The following is a 17,901-nucleotide window of genomic DNA, read 5'->3' as shown; positions in this document are numbered from 1 at the left end:
GCTGTTGCTTACTGATGCACTGCTGTACACCTGCACCCACATGAAATCCACTGGTGCACAATTCCTGTCACTGGCAAAGTGTGCCAGCTTGGCATCCCCTCCCTTCCCAGCAAGCCTGGCCTTTTTAAATTCCTGCCTTTCCTGCTTTCAGACACAAGTCCTCCTTCATTATACAGTTTCTGTGCACTTCTGAACAGGCTGCTTAACAACTTCTTTTTTTTTTCCTCATCAATTCAGAATTTTTTGACCGCTGCATTTTTCCTATTCAGATATAAACATGGGAGAGACTAAGAAATAGGTGCTATGGAATGATTAGGTGGAGATATGCCAGTGGCTTTGCTTGATTAATGGATTTACATTGTACTTACCCATAGGCAGCTTTCCAGTGTCTTTCTCTAAAATAAGGTAATTTGATTAAAGGGCTCTTTTTTTGTAAAATACTGATAGACAAGTGATGCGTGTATGGACATCCTGGATAGGAGGTACAGTCATTTCGCCCCTGCTAGTCACAGCCACTCCTGCAGGTACTTGAGGAATGCAGGATGTGCCCCAAATAGATCTTTACAAATATTCCCTGGTGGAGTCATTTCAGCCTTTTCCGACATCTGTATTAGCTCTTGCTGACAATAACAGGATTTTCGTGATGGTGACAAATGCTTTTCCCCTTTCATGCCAGCCAGCAAGTGAAGGTAAAGACTTGCTACACTGACTCAGATGAAAGGTTGAACAAGCCCAGGCTCCTGCCTCTGACAGTGGCCAGAGAATTTTCAAGAAAGTCAAAGAACAAAACAAGCAGTTTTCCCTGCTTCATCCTCTTCACCAAGTGAATGTTTCCAGCTCTGACATATTCTGACGGGATAAGAAAGAATAACTTAAAGAAATAGTGTGGCAAGGTGAGGAGAAAGGCATTCTCTTCAAAGCACTAGCAGGGTTTAGTTTTCTGATCCGGTGCCAAATGCAACAAAGGTACTTGCCAAATGCCCTTGCAACAGGACTCATCCAGGGGCTTTACAGCTTTGCACCTCGCTGTCTGTGTCCTGCTGTTCTGCTTCTCCTGTAGTCAGCGGGGATCCTCTGATGCCGAGGCTGCTGCTGAACCTGTGTGAAAATCCTGCTGCATCTGGCTGCAGAGCACGTCTCCAGAACATGAAGGAGCAGGAGAGCCCAGTCTGTGCTGTTAGCAAGGCAAGCCATTAGTGAGAGCTGTAGCTTCCTCTTGGCTATTTGAGACTGGGGAGGGACTGCACAGGGAGATGGCCTGGCTTACCTACTGTCTAGATTATCACAGCGACCCATGGACTAGAGACCACCTTCTGAAAGTTAGGATAGATGCCAGGCTAGTCCCTGTGATTCCTGCCATCTCCTCGTGACCATCTTGTACCATACTCTCATTTCCTTGGCATATGTGTTTTACACTGTAGTAGATTTTGTTACAAATCTACTAAAGGCTGTGGCATCAGTAGCAGGCTCCTCTGAGGCACAGGTGCCTGGACAGTCCTCCTGCAGGATTAGGGCTGCAGGGCTAAGTATACATATAGTGCAGAAAATGCTTGAGAGATGGAGGCACAAGAGTGACTCCATGTTGAAAGCTGAAACTCCATTTCCATGCAGTGCCAACCTTTTTTAACTGCACGGAGGTCCTCTGGCCTCTCTACTTCTATAACACAGATATAAAAACAAAGGGATATTTTATATGTCTGTCTGTCCATTTTTATGTCAAAGGGTTAAAGTTAACTGGAGACTGAGCTTCTGACTTGGACATTTTCTTTCTCTCCTGGAAAAAAATCCTTTTTAAGCTTTGAATTTCAGAAGCAGCATGGTCTGGAAGCATCCACTTTTCCTTCTGTGTCATTAAACCTCAAGTCCATTCCCAGAACTGCAATTCCAAAGGAAAGCATCTATAGGCAGGTGTTATTTGCCAGCTGACTTGGACCTTTGGCAGTTCCTAGCTCCGAGCAAGCTTCCTTGGTGTGGAGACATGCCACAGAACTGGTAACCTGGCAAAGACTGTTCCCTACTTCAAAGAAGTTACCAGTACCAAACACACCAGGGGATCCTGCCAGGTCCATAAGCCAAACAGACTGCAGTCTGAGGAGGTCAGAAACAACTTAGACACACCTGGAAATACTCATAAAGCACTTGAGCCTTGTCTCTATTGCTCAAGGTGTCCAGCACTCTGCAGATGTTCAAATGATGTCTGAGTGAGGCAGGTGTGTCTTCAGCAGCTTGGATGCCCAAAATAACTCGGCAGGCTACAGTCACGTACCTGATGCTTGTCTGTTTCTTAATTTGTTCATGTCTGAGTCTCTAGAGGCTTTGTAGGGAGATAAGATCCTGGCTTTTCTAGGTATCCACACTTAGAAAGGACAGGAATAAAAACATCCGTGATTGGGTTCAAAAATGGTGGAGGGGAAAGCAATGCCTGCTGGCATCAGGCCAGAAGAGACTCAGAAATTTCCTGCTCTGCAGACAGGTGGCCACTGCCTGTGGCACAGCTCTGCTCCTGCCCTTCCCGTCCACACTGCTTGTTGTCAACCACTGCATCTTCCAGCCCAAAACACCCATGTTCTCTAAACTGATCTTGTGTGGCCGTGGGATGCCTTTAGAAAAATATTAATTTTAGAGAAGGAGTACTGCCACTTACTGGGAATTAAGAAGTTTTTAAACATCTCTAAGTGACCAAAACTTGCAGTGCTCAAATTCATTGGCCAGTGTTACATAGGCATGTAATGCTCTGCAAATGTTTCCCGTTGTTGGTTTTACTTCGAAGCTGTGCATTCAAACCAGGTGCTATATTAGTTTCTTTTGCTGTGAGTCATAGCACTACAGCCCTGAGAGACATCATTGCTACTTCCACTGAAGATGGAGACTTCAAACCTTTAAAGAATAGCAAAAAAAATAGTAAGGTTGTGAAGGGGCTGCCTGTCTTATGAATAGACCTTGACAGTGTGGGGAAACAGCAACAGGGAGACTGCACAGGAGCAGTGGCTGGAGTGTTCCTCAGGCTCCTCCAGCAGAAGGGTGGAACATGTTTGGGTTCACTGTACTCCCTTTATTTGAAGGATAATTAACTGTTGAGCTTTGAAGTCTTACCCACATGTCTAATGTGCAGTTGGGATGCCCAGCAATGGGACTGAGTGCCAAGATGTCCCACAACACTCTGGGTTTATCCTGTTGTGCTGCTGCAGCTGGGACCAGCTTTCAGTGGGGAACTGCCAGGCTGCTGCTGCTGCTCTTGTTCTGAGTGCTCATAAATAGAATTTCCTCCCTCATGAGAAATACTGATGAGATTTAAATTGTTTTGATGCAAAGCAATGGTATTAGAGATGTTATTTATTTAGTTGTATTTATACTTTGAGTGTGGCTAGCAGGTAGCCAGTGCAAATCTTGCTGTGGATTGCTTGACGTTCCTCAGAAGCAGATGTTCTTTGGACAGAGTTTCTTGTTCCCTGATGCTGCAAGACACGGTGCTCTTTCCAGTGCAAAGGCAGCATTCCTTCTCTATTCACAACTGGCATCTGCAGGAAAGAAATTCTTCATTTCCAGGCTGAAATAATTCCTTCCCTGTGGTAACTGTATGCTTTCATTGTACTGGGAGCAGAACATCAGACTAGAAATGGGCCTTCTTGCTAAACTGGCTTTAGAAGGGGGTTCATTGGCACTAAACAATGGCACAGTTGAACACCACCTTGGCAAAGGAGTTATTTCACATTTAAGACTTGTGCTTTTACAACTGGGTCTCTGTAGTGTCGCATCCTGAAATACTGGTATCGTGTGGGAGGTGGCACGTGGATCTGCAGGACCTTGTTTGCATTAGAGCCAATTAGAGCATCTTGAAGGTCCTAACTGGGACAGAGGGAAGCTGATGCCAGGACTAGGCAGAGTGAGGGTAAGGCAGTGCAGTACCACCATGGGTGGCATACGAGTGAGCTGGGCCTGAAGAGTCTTGGTTTGGCTATTGGTCCTCTTAAGTGAGGCTTAACCACGAAATTGTGAACCTCAGGCAGCAAGGAACTGTGATTTCTTGCTTAGAGATGGTATATTCCCTGCCACAGCAACTGCATTAACTCCTTTAGTGACAGTTTGTACCACAAATCCTGGCTGTTTAATTGGATTTATCATGGCTATTGGGAGAATAAATGTGTTTACAGATTTGTTGTGAAAGCTTTTTTGTGTGTTTTTCTCATAGCAAGTCAACTTCCATGTGGTGCAATTATGTTCAAGATGTTCCCTGTAGCTCTGGGATAATGTCAGATTATACTGTGTGTGCATGTTGTTCTTCAAAAGGATTTTATCTGAGCCACGATGCACTGTAGCGGAAGGAGAAAATGAGCTTAATTTTTATTAAGAGAGGCATACAAAGCTTAAAACACAAGAAGTTCTGTCAAATCCTGTTTCCTTATTATAGGAAACACTTATCTCTGTCTACTGAAATGTGAAATTTTTTTCCCTATTAACTTCCTTCCTGTTCCATCCAACTCTGCCAGAACTCCATCCATGCAGCTTGATACTCTTGTGCTGCAGCCTTTTCAGCATTGAATGGTTGAAGCAAACACAGCAAGACGTTTCAGAGACAAGAGTCTAGGGGAAATCAAAAAAGGATGACTTTCACTTAGTTTTGAAAGTCTCTTAGTTTTTGTTTGGTTTACAGTTTTGCCTGGAACCTTGCAGTGTGCTTAATGCAGTTGTACAGGAAGCCCTCCTGAAGCCTGCTCATGTTCCCAGACATGGAGCTGCCACTGAAGGGATATTGTGGCACAGGAACCACTGTTGGGTATCAGGGGCTACAGCTCTGGTGGGGATGGAGCTTGGCCCTGGTGCTCACTGTCAGATTTGTCTTATTTTTTTCTTTTTTTTTTTTTATTAACTTGGATAACAGTGCAATTTAGCAACGCAATTTCCTGTCTAATGGCAGTTCAGGTATTAAATGTCACATCTGCCTAATACTTTCATTCTTAGCTATGACAAGTTTTCCTAACACTTCTTAAAGAGACAGTTGTGGTATGTTTCACTCCCTGCTGCAAATTTGTTCCATAACCCATTATTATCACTGCTAATTGTTATTAGTAAGCCTTGTAGAGGAGTAACTTGGAGGAGCAGCACAACAACTCTCCCCACCGTGGGAAAGGTCAGGGTTTTCAGATGTCACCATTTGCAGCCAGTAACCTATTACTCTGTATGTCAGTCACAGCTGGTTTTTTCAAAGTTGCACTGAAGGACAACTTTCAGGGACATGCCTCCACTCTCCCTTGCTGTCTCTTAAGTCCATCCCCTCTCCACAATGCCTCTCTGTCCAAGGCTAAGCTGCTGAGCCCTTGGCTGCGGTTGGCAATGCAATGAAGGACACAGGCATTTGAAAACTCCTGTTTCTGTGACTGAAGAGATGAGTGGAAAGATCAAAGAAGAGGACACACAGCTTGGGAGGGTGTAGTGGGCTCTGGCGCCTTTGGAAGCGAACAGAAGCCAGGCTTGGTGCCTGTGATGCACAGAGCATTGCTGCTGTGCCACAAAAATGCGTATGGAAAGGCACGAGGGGCTTGTGGCTGTGCTTAGTCTGCCTCTCCTCAAGGAGCTCCAGGCAATGGCTTGCCTTTCTGTCATAAGCTCTAATGAGGTAAGGGAGCAGGAGAAAGGACACAAGCAGATCAGAGCTCAGTGGAAAGGAAAATCCACATGGCAAAGTTGCACTCTGAAAATAAGGATGAGTGATCCCTGGCAATCAGATTTCTGGTGGCCTTACGCAGATTCACACCAGCTGAGAGCCTGGCCCCAGAAACTGAGAGCGGCAGCAGAGCTGAGAGCAGAGTAACTGTGTGCAAGCTTCAGGTAATGGTTGGCTTAGCAAACCCCAATCTGCAGATCTACTTTGCCGATTGAAAATTTGGTCTTGATTTTAAAGAAGGGGGAAAAAAAAAAAAAAGAAAAGAAAAAAGCCTGAAGGTCTGTGCAGGTATGTAAGAATGTACTCAAGAATGTAGAAACACACCTTTGTGGGCTTAATCAGGTAGGTATTTGCCAAATTTTTCAGAATAGTTTGTACGTTCAGGAGGAAATCACCTTTAAAAATCAGAAAGTATACTTTACAGAAGCTTGAGGTTCAGGCCATTTTACAGAATTTAGGTTTTTACTCTGGTTCAATCAGGTTAAAAATCTTGAAAGATGAGCTGTTTTGAAGTATTTCACAAGACCCGTGAGTCATGCAAAATCCTATCACGTTCTTCCCTCTGGTTGAAATTGCAGAAGTTATGAATGCTCAAAGAGCTATTAGATCATGAATAAAGAATGCTGCACAATGGGTTGGTGAAAATAAATAAATAACCCCCTAGTTTTCCTTCAGCTTCTAATTCCCGGGGGAAGAATTTTAGAGGCAAGAGTGGAGTATCACAGCTCACCCTCAAAAAGGAGTGGCATGCAGCTGCATCCCTTGCAGAGTTGCTATTCCTTCTCTTGGTTTCTTTACTGCTCCAGGCAAATGGAGATTTTAATACCGCTCCTTTATCTAGCACAGTTAATTTCCCCGCCCTGTACCAGCTCAACTTCTCTGGCAAGTATGTTGGGGGATGGTGGACCCAAGCTTTCATCTGCTCCCAAGTCTTCTGCTAACAAATTTGCCCATTTGTGATCCTACAGAACCTGCTCCATATCCAGAGAGATCCAGGCAGGCAGGTCGAAGGGGACACTGTGTCCTATAACTCAGCTCTACCGGTGCTGCTACTTCTGTCCTGTTAGGATACCTGTATCCTCTAGATATTTTTGCTACTAGAATGAATCCTGCCTGGAACTACTGCTGGGATCTGTGGGCAAGTGCTAGGCCGGCCTTTCAACCCTTTTCCCCCATATTTATTTCTTACTCCACTGTAACTTCTGGAATCCTTCTCCTTTTAGTTTCTTTTCCTTGAAATGTTGTGGTCAGGTTTCCTAGATACGTTTCTTGTTGACCAGGAATTTCTAGAGGCCAAGAAGGGATTGCAGGAAAGCACTAGTCAGTGGTTCTTGTGTGACCATAAACCATAAAAGCATTTGATTAGAGGAAAAGTCTCACTTTCTATTTCAGTCACTGTTTATTAGAGCACATATTGGAGGTCAAAAATTACTTTTGGCACAAATAAAAGTGAATTCAAACAATAAGAGAACCATGTGCCATTTTTGTCAGTATTTTGTGAAAAAAAACCAAACCCAAAAACCAAACCCAAAAACAACTGAGGAGAAATAATTATTTTTAATTGCTTACATGGTTGAAATCTGTATGATTAAACTGGTGTTTGATGGAGGGAAAATAGTGTAGTTCAGTGATTTTGCTTGTGGCACAGAGAGGAATTATTCTGTTTCTCAACAAACCCCAAAGGTTCTCACTATTGAAGAGATTTCTAATGACCTTCTAATGAATTGCTACTTTTTTCAGGTTTCCATTTTCACACATTTTTTTTCTTTCCCAAAGTCATTTCATCCTCTCTCTAAACAGTTCCCGATGGAGAAAAGACAATGGAAAAAAGAAAGGAAATGCAAATCTCTGTAAGTCATGAGGGTAGAACTGCACACAGTGTTTTCCATGACGTCCCTCAGAGCTCAGTCATTGCCACCGATGGACAGCAGGGAACCCCAAACCCCAGTCCTCAGTTAAAGTGGTGGGGGGCTCAACAAACACAGCTGATGGGCTCCTCCTCCAGAATCTTAGAGCCTGATCTAGAGCCTGATCCCCTTCTCTGTGCCGTGTAAGGGGAGGCAGCAGCAGCCTTTGGGCATTCAGCTTCTTCCTTATTTCCACCATGGTGTAGGATCTGCATTTGATCTTGCCTTTAGCAGTACATCTGAAGGGTCAGTAACACCCTTGAAACATCCTTCCACATAAAATTAAATGTATCCTGCTTTCAGACAGGTGCAAAATTCCACACATTGTAACGAGTGGTGATACTAACTTATTGCAAAATCCTTCGTGCATGTTAATGAGCTGGGTCTTGCCAATGCTAAAAATAAGCCTCGGTGTAGAAAAGGCTTACAGAACGAGCAAAATTGCTCATTCCCACAAAAATTTCATCTGTTGTCAAGAACATCTGATCGTGCAACTTCTCTAGCTCTCTGTTTCTTGTGGAGTAACACCAGACCTACGTACCCCTGCTCTTGCAGGTAGCTGGTCTAGTGAGCAATTTTATTCTCTTCTATAGTGAGGATAGTAATACAGGACTTCTGAAAACAGACATGAAGATGCATTGATTTTATAAAAGCAACTCAAGGTAAGTGCCTGACGTGGAAAATTTTAATCCAAATGATTAAAGTTTAGCAAGAAGGTTTCATTACAGGAAATGTTAGGTAAGAGATGAAGCTCCCAGCCCTGCTAGTATTCATCACTTTGAGATGGATCAGCACCTTAAGAAGAACATATGTTGTTCTGCCTTTGAAAAGCTGGCAGCGAATTTTGAGAAGAAAAAAGGCCTATACAGTGATTATTGGAGTCAACCTTGCAGCTCTCCACACATTACTCAAAGGTGACCATGTCTTTTCTGCTTTGCTTCTTAGCAACCCCCTTGAAAGAGGTTCTGTTTTATGTGTATTTTATTGTGTTCAGTACTTGCATGTGACCTTTCTCATTGATGTCAAACTTACACAGAACACAGAGCAAGCCACAGGCTTGGGTTTTGCCTGTGTGTTGCTAAGCCCTAGATCTCACATACCTCTGTTGGCCACCAGTCATCTTCTGACAGATCACAAGGCTAGTCTTCATTCCCATTCATCCCGCTGTCACTGGTGCTCTGTAAGGCACCAGCACCCCGGGTTGTATGTCAGGAAAAAGCACAGTTTGCTGCTCTACCTCAAGGAAGCAGCTAGAAGAAGGAAAGAGTGGGACTCCTCACTCTACATCCAGTGGAGGTAGGCATGAGACTGTTGGCAGTTGTCAGAGCTGGTGATGCTGTGATGTGTACTTCCAGCTGTCTCAGAGGGGTTTGCTTTGATGCAAGGATGTGAGGGGATCACACGTGTTTTGGTGGATTAGAAAACTGTCAGTAGCACCAGGATATCCCAAGTGTGGGTCAGAACCCCATGGTGCTGGATCCCATTGACAAGACAACCCCAGTTTTAGGAGATGGGAGTATGCTGTGTGAATTCAGCAGGTACAGATGGTGGGGATCAGTTGGATGAACAGATACAAAGTTTAGAAGGAAAAATAACATCCTCTGTTTTCCGAGGAGAGCGATTTGTAGGCACTGTGTCAGGACTGCCTTAAAAGACAGCAAGATGCCTGCTTTGTAGCTTTGGACAGATGTTTTGCCACGTGAAGAGCACTCTCTCTGAAATGTAAAGTGCACATTTCTTTGGTTTTGTGCAGTGGATTTTCCCTGTGCTGGCTTGTCACCATGGCACTGGACGGGGGAAACTGATGATCAAAAGCTTTAGGGAGCTGTGTGGCTGAATTGTTTCTGCTTTCATCATCCATTTAAAAAAATCTAAATGGAAGATGAGAACCTGCCTGCTTTAGGTTCATATGGAAGTAATTTTAAGACCAGGCAGCAGCAGGGTAGTTTCTCAAAGATGAGTAGCTGGTTGGGCCTCTTCAGGAAATCTGCAGCAAACAGTTCATTCAAAAATAACTTTTTGAGGTTACGGGAAGTGAGTGAAAAGAAGTAGCTAATCAAAAGGAGATAACATTGATGAAAGGAAGCGTTTTATCTGATATCAGAAACTGTTGGCTTTCATTCTGATCTTGTTGGTTTTTTTCTGTATATAGTTTTAGAGTCTTCTCAAAAGGTTATTGCTTTTCCAGTGGCATCAGAAAGGCTGAAATGATATTTGCAATGAGGGTAAGTGACTCTCTTGAGGTTTTGGTACCCACAGCTCCAGATTAACTGGAAATGCAGGCATTTAGTAAATCTGAAAATCAGTGCCTCTTGGCCCTTTGCACTCCTGGGAAGCCAACTTAAGTTTTGTGATTAGGACCAGAGTAGGAACACAGTATATGCCACTCAAGGGACATATGTCTGGAAAAATAAGCTGCCCAGAATGAGTGCCAGCTCATAAGGTGGTGGCCTCCATTCTTTTTGTCCAGACTATCCCAACCATGGAAGTCTGGGAAGCCCTGCTGCTGGTTGCATTGATGGGAACAGCAAGACTTCCCTTTCTGGTCTTAGTTTTGGCTGACCAGAGATGTAATTCCTACAAATTTCTGTAATTTAAAATCACCTTGGGTTTTGAGTTTCTGAAGTAAAAGAGCTCCATGCAAGGTCTGGAGTAGATTAAAGCAGCAACTGCTAATCCACAACTGGTTCTTGAGGTGCTGCATGAGTAGGGAGATGGCTTCAACCATGATGAGGTGAAAGGCCAGGGAGGACCTGGCAATCAAAAACCAGCACAGGAGACAAAAGGATAATACCAGTGAGGTATGTGTCTATATATAGTCCCATATACACAGCTGCATCTCAATTGTACAGAAATGTTCCCTGCCTCACCAGCAGTTGCTAACTCACTGTTTTTCTTTCAGAAAGTAAATCCTTGACAGACTTGAAGTGATGAGTAATGACCCCACTTTCTTCCATTCCAGCTGTCACACAGGCAAGAATGTTGGTTCCTCATTGACACAGAAAATTTGATCATCTTACCCTTTTCTTGTTGTCCCCTGTCTGCCCTATCACTTACTGGTTGCTTGCTGTTATGGTATGGTGGGCTCATATTCTCTCAGTAGGCACTGTAATTGGTTTTTACAAGAAGAAAGAAAATACTCTACTGATAAGCAGTGGTACTCATCAAGGGAAAATGTCAGCACTTAAACCCGAGTCTTGATTTTTCCCTCTGAGTTGTCATAGCTGGATCCTCTGCCCTTCCTTACAAGTGGGTTTGAGGAGGTGGTTGTTTTGGCTGGAATTGCAGAGGCACAGGTGGTACCACCAGCTGTAAATTGGAGGAGGCACTTCCTGATTATGACCACTGCCTACACACAGATCACTGCCAAGAGAGGAGCTGGAAGGCTCAGAAGCCTTCTCCTTACTTGGAAAAGGAGGGTAGTCATCACCCCCCTCTCCTGTAGGCTTTCACCTGTAGGCCTCAGGCTTCTTTGTGAGTGCTTGGCTTCCCAAAATGCTGTGATGTGAATAACCCTCAGCACCAGTGAGGGTGCTGGGTAAACCAAGGCACAGGGTATTTAAAAGGGTATTTAAATTCATGCATCTAACATTTAGGAACTCAGGTCTGTACAAAGACACCATCTGCTCAGGAGATGCAAGTGCATGGTGCATTTGAAATCCAGCTTACTCTTTTAAAGGACTTCAGCATGGATTCAGATGTCTCTTTAACCACAGCAAAACAAGTGGTGAGTAAATTCGTGATCTCTGCAAGGTCAAGGTTTTGCCCTCTGACTTTAAATGTCAGTGTCAAGAGGCTTGTACTAAGCTGCAGAGTGAGCATGCACCAGCCTTGCCTGTGAGGAGTTTGGGGTGTTGCTCTGGGGGGGGAATTTCAGAGGGCATTGCTGGTTACCTGCACAGGCAGGACTGTTCTGGTCTCAACTGCCAGCACACACCACCATTTGCACTTATGTATTTTTATTGCCAGGTTACAGTTTTTTAATTATTGCCTGGTGCTTGTGTCTCCACCTTCACATAATGGAGACCTCTGTTTGCTGGCCCTGACTTGCCTTGTCCCGGGCAAAATTGGGGTGCTTTGCCTCCTCGTGCATTGAAAGCCCTTTCCCTGGGATGATCCCTTGGCCCATTGCCACCTCGTGGTCTTGGTTTTCATTTCTTGTCCTAAACGTGGGTCCACGGCATGGAGAGCAGCAGGTGAGGGAGAGGCGTTGGAGGAGCACTGTGTGCTCCTCACCCACGTGCACGAGGAGGGAGCCAGATTAAAAGATTAAAGTTACAAACTGAAAACCCCCTTGGGCTACCCACGAGATCTGAGTGCCTGGCTGCGAAGCCAAACTCCCACTCCAGAGATGTGGTGCCGTGCACGCCGTTGCTCACACTGGAGCCACAGGTTCCCGTCATCCCCTCCTGCTGCCGGCCCTAGCTGGTTTTACAGACCAAGAATTAAATAATAAACCAGTTTTGCCCTGAAGGACGGTCTTGAGTGATGCCTTGGCAATATTCAGGGGCTTGGGGGATGTCTTTATGCTCTCCCTCATTGCACACCTGAGCCTTATTTGCTCGGGTTGTGGGGGCTGGATTGCTTCACTTGGGATGGCAAGGGAGGGGTGGCAGTGATGGCCACTGATGGTGGTAATCATATGGGGAGGGTCACGATTCTTTTGTTGCCTTCCAGTCCCTTCTTAGAGGTCTCCTACAAGCCTCACCCTAGCAAACCTACCACTAGGTGTGCTCACAGTTAGCATATTTTCTCTCTGTTTTCCCCCCACACACACACTTTACCTTCATTAGGACTGGGCAAAGAATAGCCTTTTTGGAATTATGGCTGAAAGGCACAGAAGTAAAACTGTCCCAAAGCACTATTGGTGTGCTTCTGTCTGTATTTTTTATTTGACCAAAGCAGTGAGTCTGAGCCAAAATGATGACTCCATCATCATGACAATACTCAGCATATTGAGCTCTACAAAGCAATTTTTCACTGGGATTTTTTGTTGTTGTTGTTTTAGTTTTTTTAATGTTGGTTTTACATTTTGGTGTGCATTTTTATTAGAAACATGTTGTTTCAAAGCAAAAAGTTCAGCCCTGCTCTTTTGAAAACATTGAAATGGTATATTTTGGTTTCTCAGCATTTGCTCCTCCTTCTCCTCCTTGTGCTTTTCAGATGAAGCCCTTCCTCAGACAGCAGCTGAACCTGTGAAGACATTCAGTTCCCCCGGAGCTCTCTGTTTCAGCACATTTCCCAGCTATGCTTTCCCAAGTGCTCAGGTGCCAGAGTGGAATGCACACCAGTGCCTTCTGGCCCTTGCAAGAAATGGTGTGGGGGTGTGTGGTGGCCAGACCAGCAGTTGCAGTCTGCTCATCATGCAACCCTTCCCCACCTTCAGCTGTGAAAGCATGTGTCACTTGGGGCTGCGCCTCGAGGGAGGACAGAAGCAGGACCTGTGTTTTCCAAGGGACTCAAATGGGTGGGCATGACTAAAATACCACGCAGACACAACTTGGAAATGGAGTAATTTCCAGGTCCGTGCCTGTTTTGATGAAGACTTAATGCAAAGTTTTAGCAAAGTCTTGTTTTATGAGCTGTACGCTCACACAGGTCTTTGTGATGGATTTATATCCTCCAACTGATTGTAATTAGTGCACTGTTTTATTTACATAGGATTAATGTAATTCAAATGACTAGATGAAGTTCTTTGATCTCTAGGGTACAAGAGGTGAGATTATGATGACTGATTATTTTAAATAGTTGCCCCTGGCCATAAAATCTATTCATTTGAAAATCAATAGAAAGATATCACTTGCCATGTTGATGAGATAATTTCCTCTGCTACTCAGCCCTGACCCCGTTCTCCTGGTTTTCACCATCCCATCAAGTTTAAATGCCTTTTTCTTTCTCTGCAAGCTCTGTTCCACCTCATCCTGCACAGCCCCTCTGTGTGTCTAGGGTAGCCTCTTTTTCATTTGAAGCCACTTTTTGATTTATATGTTCTTCTTCAAAACTCTTTTCCCAACCATGCATTCAGGTGCTATAGCTGCCAAAAATACACCCAGCTCCGTATTTGTTCTTTGTTGCACTGGTTGAATTTACAGGTATAGCGTTTGGAGACTGCAAACTTTCTCATCTCTAACAAGCACTGTTGTCTGTTCAGCAAGTCCTGCCCATTGCAAAATAGTATGAATATTTATGATGCTAAATCATAATCCTTGCCTCTGACCCAGCAGTCTTCATCAGCAGATCTAGTATTGCTTCACTGAGGAAGCAGTCAAATCATTATCCTAATTTCCAGATGGGGAAACTGAGGTGCTGCAAGGTGAAATAACTTGTCAGCAGAGGAGAGCTAGAAAGGGAATGCAGCTGTCTCTGACCCCAGCTACATGGTCCAGCCACCAGAGCCTGCAGCCTCCTCAGTGACAGCTAACAAAAGTTGTCTTTATGCAATACATTTTCCTCTATTAACAGCAAACAATTCCAGTGTTTTCTTCACAGGTATTAATAGCCTTCCTGAGAAATATGTTTCAACATGCATTTTCAGTACTACTTGAGCGTGTGTTGTGCCCCAGCTAGCAGCTGTGACCTGCTAGAAGGAGCCAGACAGGGGCGTGGTTGCACCTACGCCCCTGTGCTCCACTCCTCTGCTCCACCATCCCTTCACTCCTCTAGCGACCGTCGGGGAGGTTGGGCAGTGGCCACAGAGACGTTTCTGCATACCAGCTGCTGTGTTGGCAGCCTTGGAGTTGCCTCTGGGTCTGACTTACCGCCTTGTCTCCTTCAATATAATTGCTCACTGCTGATTTATTTTTTTTTTCTTTCCCTTTGATTCTGTAGCACTCGTATCCTACTCAGATTCCTCATCAATCTTGCAATCTGGGGAGCCTGAGGAAATAAGAGAACTGATCATCTGCAGACTTCTTCTGTACATTGTGAAAGTGTCCCTATGCCATGTGTGATTCTAATCTTTTTTTTCTTTAATCAGAGAGAACATCAGAGTGTCAGACTATACCAGTGAGGTCTGTGTGCTGGGCGGGGAAGGAAGGAGGTGCTTCTGCAGAGGTACTCCCTGCTACCGGCTCCATAGAGGTGACAGCACACCTGTGGCTTCCCCCTTTCTAACCCCGTGCTTTACCTCCCCATGGCCCACACTGCTCAGCCTTGCAAATCTTCTATGGCAGGGCATGTTCTCTCCCTCGCCAAGCCCGCTGGGGCACGGCTGCTTGAGCAGCGATGGCTGCAGGGAGTCCTTGAGGAGCGGCAGAACACGTCTGCCTGGAAATCTGCGTGTGCCGCAGATGGACCCATTTCTCCGTATTTGGAGGTCTTGAGGAACCAAATCACTTCATGGAATTGGCCAGAATTTTAATGCTATCTACCCAGCTACCTTAGCGTGGTGGTAGAAAAAGCACGTGTAGGAGGTTGGGTGGGTTTATTTGGGTGCAAGGGGGTGTGTGCTCTTTGTACATGATGCTGAAAGTTCATCACAAGCTTTTCAACACTCTGTAGAGCCTCTGTCATGAATATCAGACTAGACGGTCCACACTGGGCAAGGGTCGTTAGCATTTATTCCCTAGCTTGCAAGCATTTTAGGAAAGAAAGGAGATCTGAAATGGAATGTGGTCTGAGCTGAAGTTCTGCTCCCTCCATCACTTGTTTACTGATTTATTCACTTACTTAGTGTTACAATTTCTTGCTTTCACCTACCTACTCTCAGTGCACTACAACCATTTTAATATCAAAATATGAAAGCATAAAGCAGCTATAAAGCTACCAGAACTCTTTCCATCCCTCTCTCCCTTCCCATTTGTGCAAGGCAACATCTGAAGCACACTTTTACCTCCAGATGTCAGGACATTCGTAAGAGACTTGGTGCTTGTATGTTCTCTGTGGGATATAAGCAGAAACAGTACCTAGACAGGAAAGTGTTTGAATGTTAATGATAGGACAGTGCTAAAAAACACTTCAAAAATACTTCCCTGCTTTTTGCTGGGGAAGTCTCAATTTGTTGGCTGCCTCTGGCTTTTTGCCCAGTATCCTCAGATCTACTGATGAAGGGAGACAGCAACGCACGTTTGTCCTATTCCTCTTCCCCAGCGTGAGATGCCAGACTGGAGCAGATATGCCACCATTCCTGTTCTTAAGGACACACCACAGAGGGGATTACAGTCTCCTCGGCCCTTCCCTACACCTGCCCTGATACATTCAGTAGCCCTGGCAGGGCTGAGTTACGCCTCATTCACCAGCAGCCATTGGAAGCACAGCTAAGTGGTGTGAGCATCTCCACAAATCCATTGGAGCGCTCCCGAAACAGGATACACATGCACAGTTAGTCCCAGGCGTGCAAAATCCCTTCCCAAGTCCCAGCACAGCATCGCCCTGGGTGGACTTCAGAGACGTCCTGGGAGCTTCTTGCAGGAGAAGGGATTTGCATCGAGCATCCCTGGTGAAAATTTGACTTCCTATCTTGACATGCACTGTTCCTGCTCCTTTTTTTTCATAGGAGTGGCTGCATTTCTTTTGCACTGGATGCATGGTATATAAAGCATTTAGGACGAAAAGTCTATAGAAGTGTGATACTAATAATATTTTACAGCTTTAATTACCATGATTGTAGTGCCTAGAGGCGTATGCAAAAACATTTTGAGTGGGAGGAGAGGAGGCAGCGCTGTGAACATTTTTGTGGTTTTGCTGGGCAATGTGCAATGGAGTTTTCTCATGGGAACCACAGCATGCCAGGGAGAAAAGCTGCCTCTGCCTCCTCGTCTGCTCCATTGGGATACTGGATCACACCCCAAAGCTGAGGAGACAACCACATCATTCCAGTTTTAGGGAAAAGCTGGGCTGACCGACACTGTGCTTTGTAGAGGGGCTCCAGGGGCAGGTGCTGCCCGTTTCTGCAGGCAACAGGTATTTTTCCTTAGGCAACATCCCTTCTGTACAGCGAGCAGCAGCTTCACCTGCAGGATGATTTTAGGATTGGGCAAGTGCTGATTTGGGGCACAGATTTGCCAGCAGCCTCGGGAGCAGCATGCCTGTTCTTGGCCAGGGCGTGCAGCGCAGACGGAGCCCTGGCTCCCGCGGGCCGCCCACCCGTCCCTGCCGAGCCTGCGTGGGCAGGGGCAGAGGGGAGGGGATGGACAGAGGGGCCTTGTGCCCCACGGCAGGCTCCACTGTCAGCAGGCTTAGAGCCACCAAGCGTCACAACTAACTCAGAACAGGAAAATACGCTGTGCAGGAATGCAAGTTTTTAAAAGTTTGGGTGTTACAAAATAAAAAGGGTATAAAATAAAGCCACTTGCGTTTCTCCAGCTTCTGAATGCAGTCCTGAAAACTTAGAAAACTTTTCTTTAAACTTTGTGCCTAGATCATATATTAATTTTTAGAGGTATTTATGTAGTTTTGGTGATAGTGATTTGCCATAGGTTCCTTATTAAGATGTTACAAAGCCAGCAGCCTCCAACTGGAAAAACTGAACGAGAAATTCAATTTTATCTGACATGGTTACCAAAGAGTCAGTTCACAACTCTGCTTCCTGCCTGGCAGGACCCTGCTCAGACAAACAGCCAGGAGGTACTGATAGCCAAGGTATGGATGGGAAGGCAAGGAAAATGGAAAGTAAACCCTGTGTGAAAGCCATTCCTGGCTCTGGGGATGGATATTGGCCTAAAAGACAAGCATATTTTATTGAGGCTTTTTTCCCTCGCTTACTAATTTTCCCTCCGTTTATTCCTTTTTTTTCTATTGTTATCTGCACTAAATATGACTTAATTTATTAGTTACTACTTATTTTACCACGTATTACTTAATTTATCACTTAAATATTACTTACTTAAAAGCTGGCAGCTTAATCAACTCTCCATCCGTAAAATAAATACACGGTATCACTTCTCCCTGCTTGAATTGATACCCGGCGTTTTGCACCGCTTTGTGTACAGCTGTGTTTTGCACCCCGGGCCGGCCCGGCCCGACACCGCCCCCGGGGCCGTGTGCCCGCAACCCGGCGAGGTCCGCGCCGCTCGGTCACAGCCCGGCACTGAGCGGAAAGTTTGAAACGGCATTTTCCCACGGGGGCGGCAAATCCCGGGGGGTGTCCCCGTCGGTGTCCGGGGGGTCCCGGGGGTGTCCCAGTTAGTGTCCCGGGGGTCTCGGGGGGGTGTCCCACGGGTGTCCCAGTCGGTGTCCGGGGGGTCCCGGGTGATGTCCCGGTCGGTGTCCCGGGTTGTGTCCCGGGGTGTGTCCCAGTGGGGTCCCGGGCTGTGTCCCAGTGGGGTCCCGGGCTGTGTCCCGGGGCTGTCCCGGTCGGTGTCCGGGGGGCCCCGGAGGTGTCCCGGTCGGTGT

This window comes from Pipra filicauda, unplaced genomic scaffold, assembly GCF_003945595.2.
Source record: "Pipra filicauda isolate LSUMZ 115617 unplaced genomic scaffold, ASM394559v2 scaffold149_size4050908_pilon, whole genome shotgun sequence".
In the NCBI taxonomy this organism is placed as follows: Eukaryota; Metazoa; Chordata; class Aves; order Passeriformes; family Pipridae; genus Pipra; species Pipra filicauda.
This window is presented reverse-complemented; position numbering follows the sequence as displayed.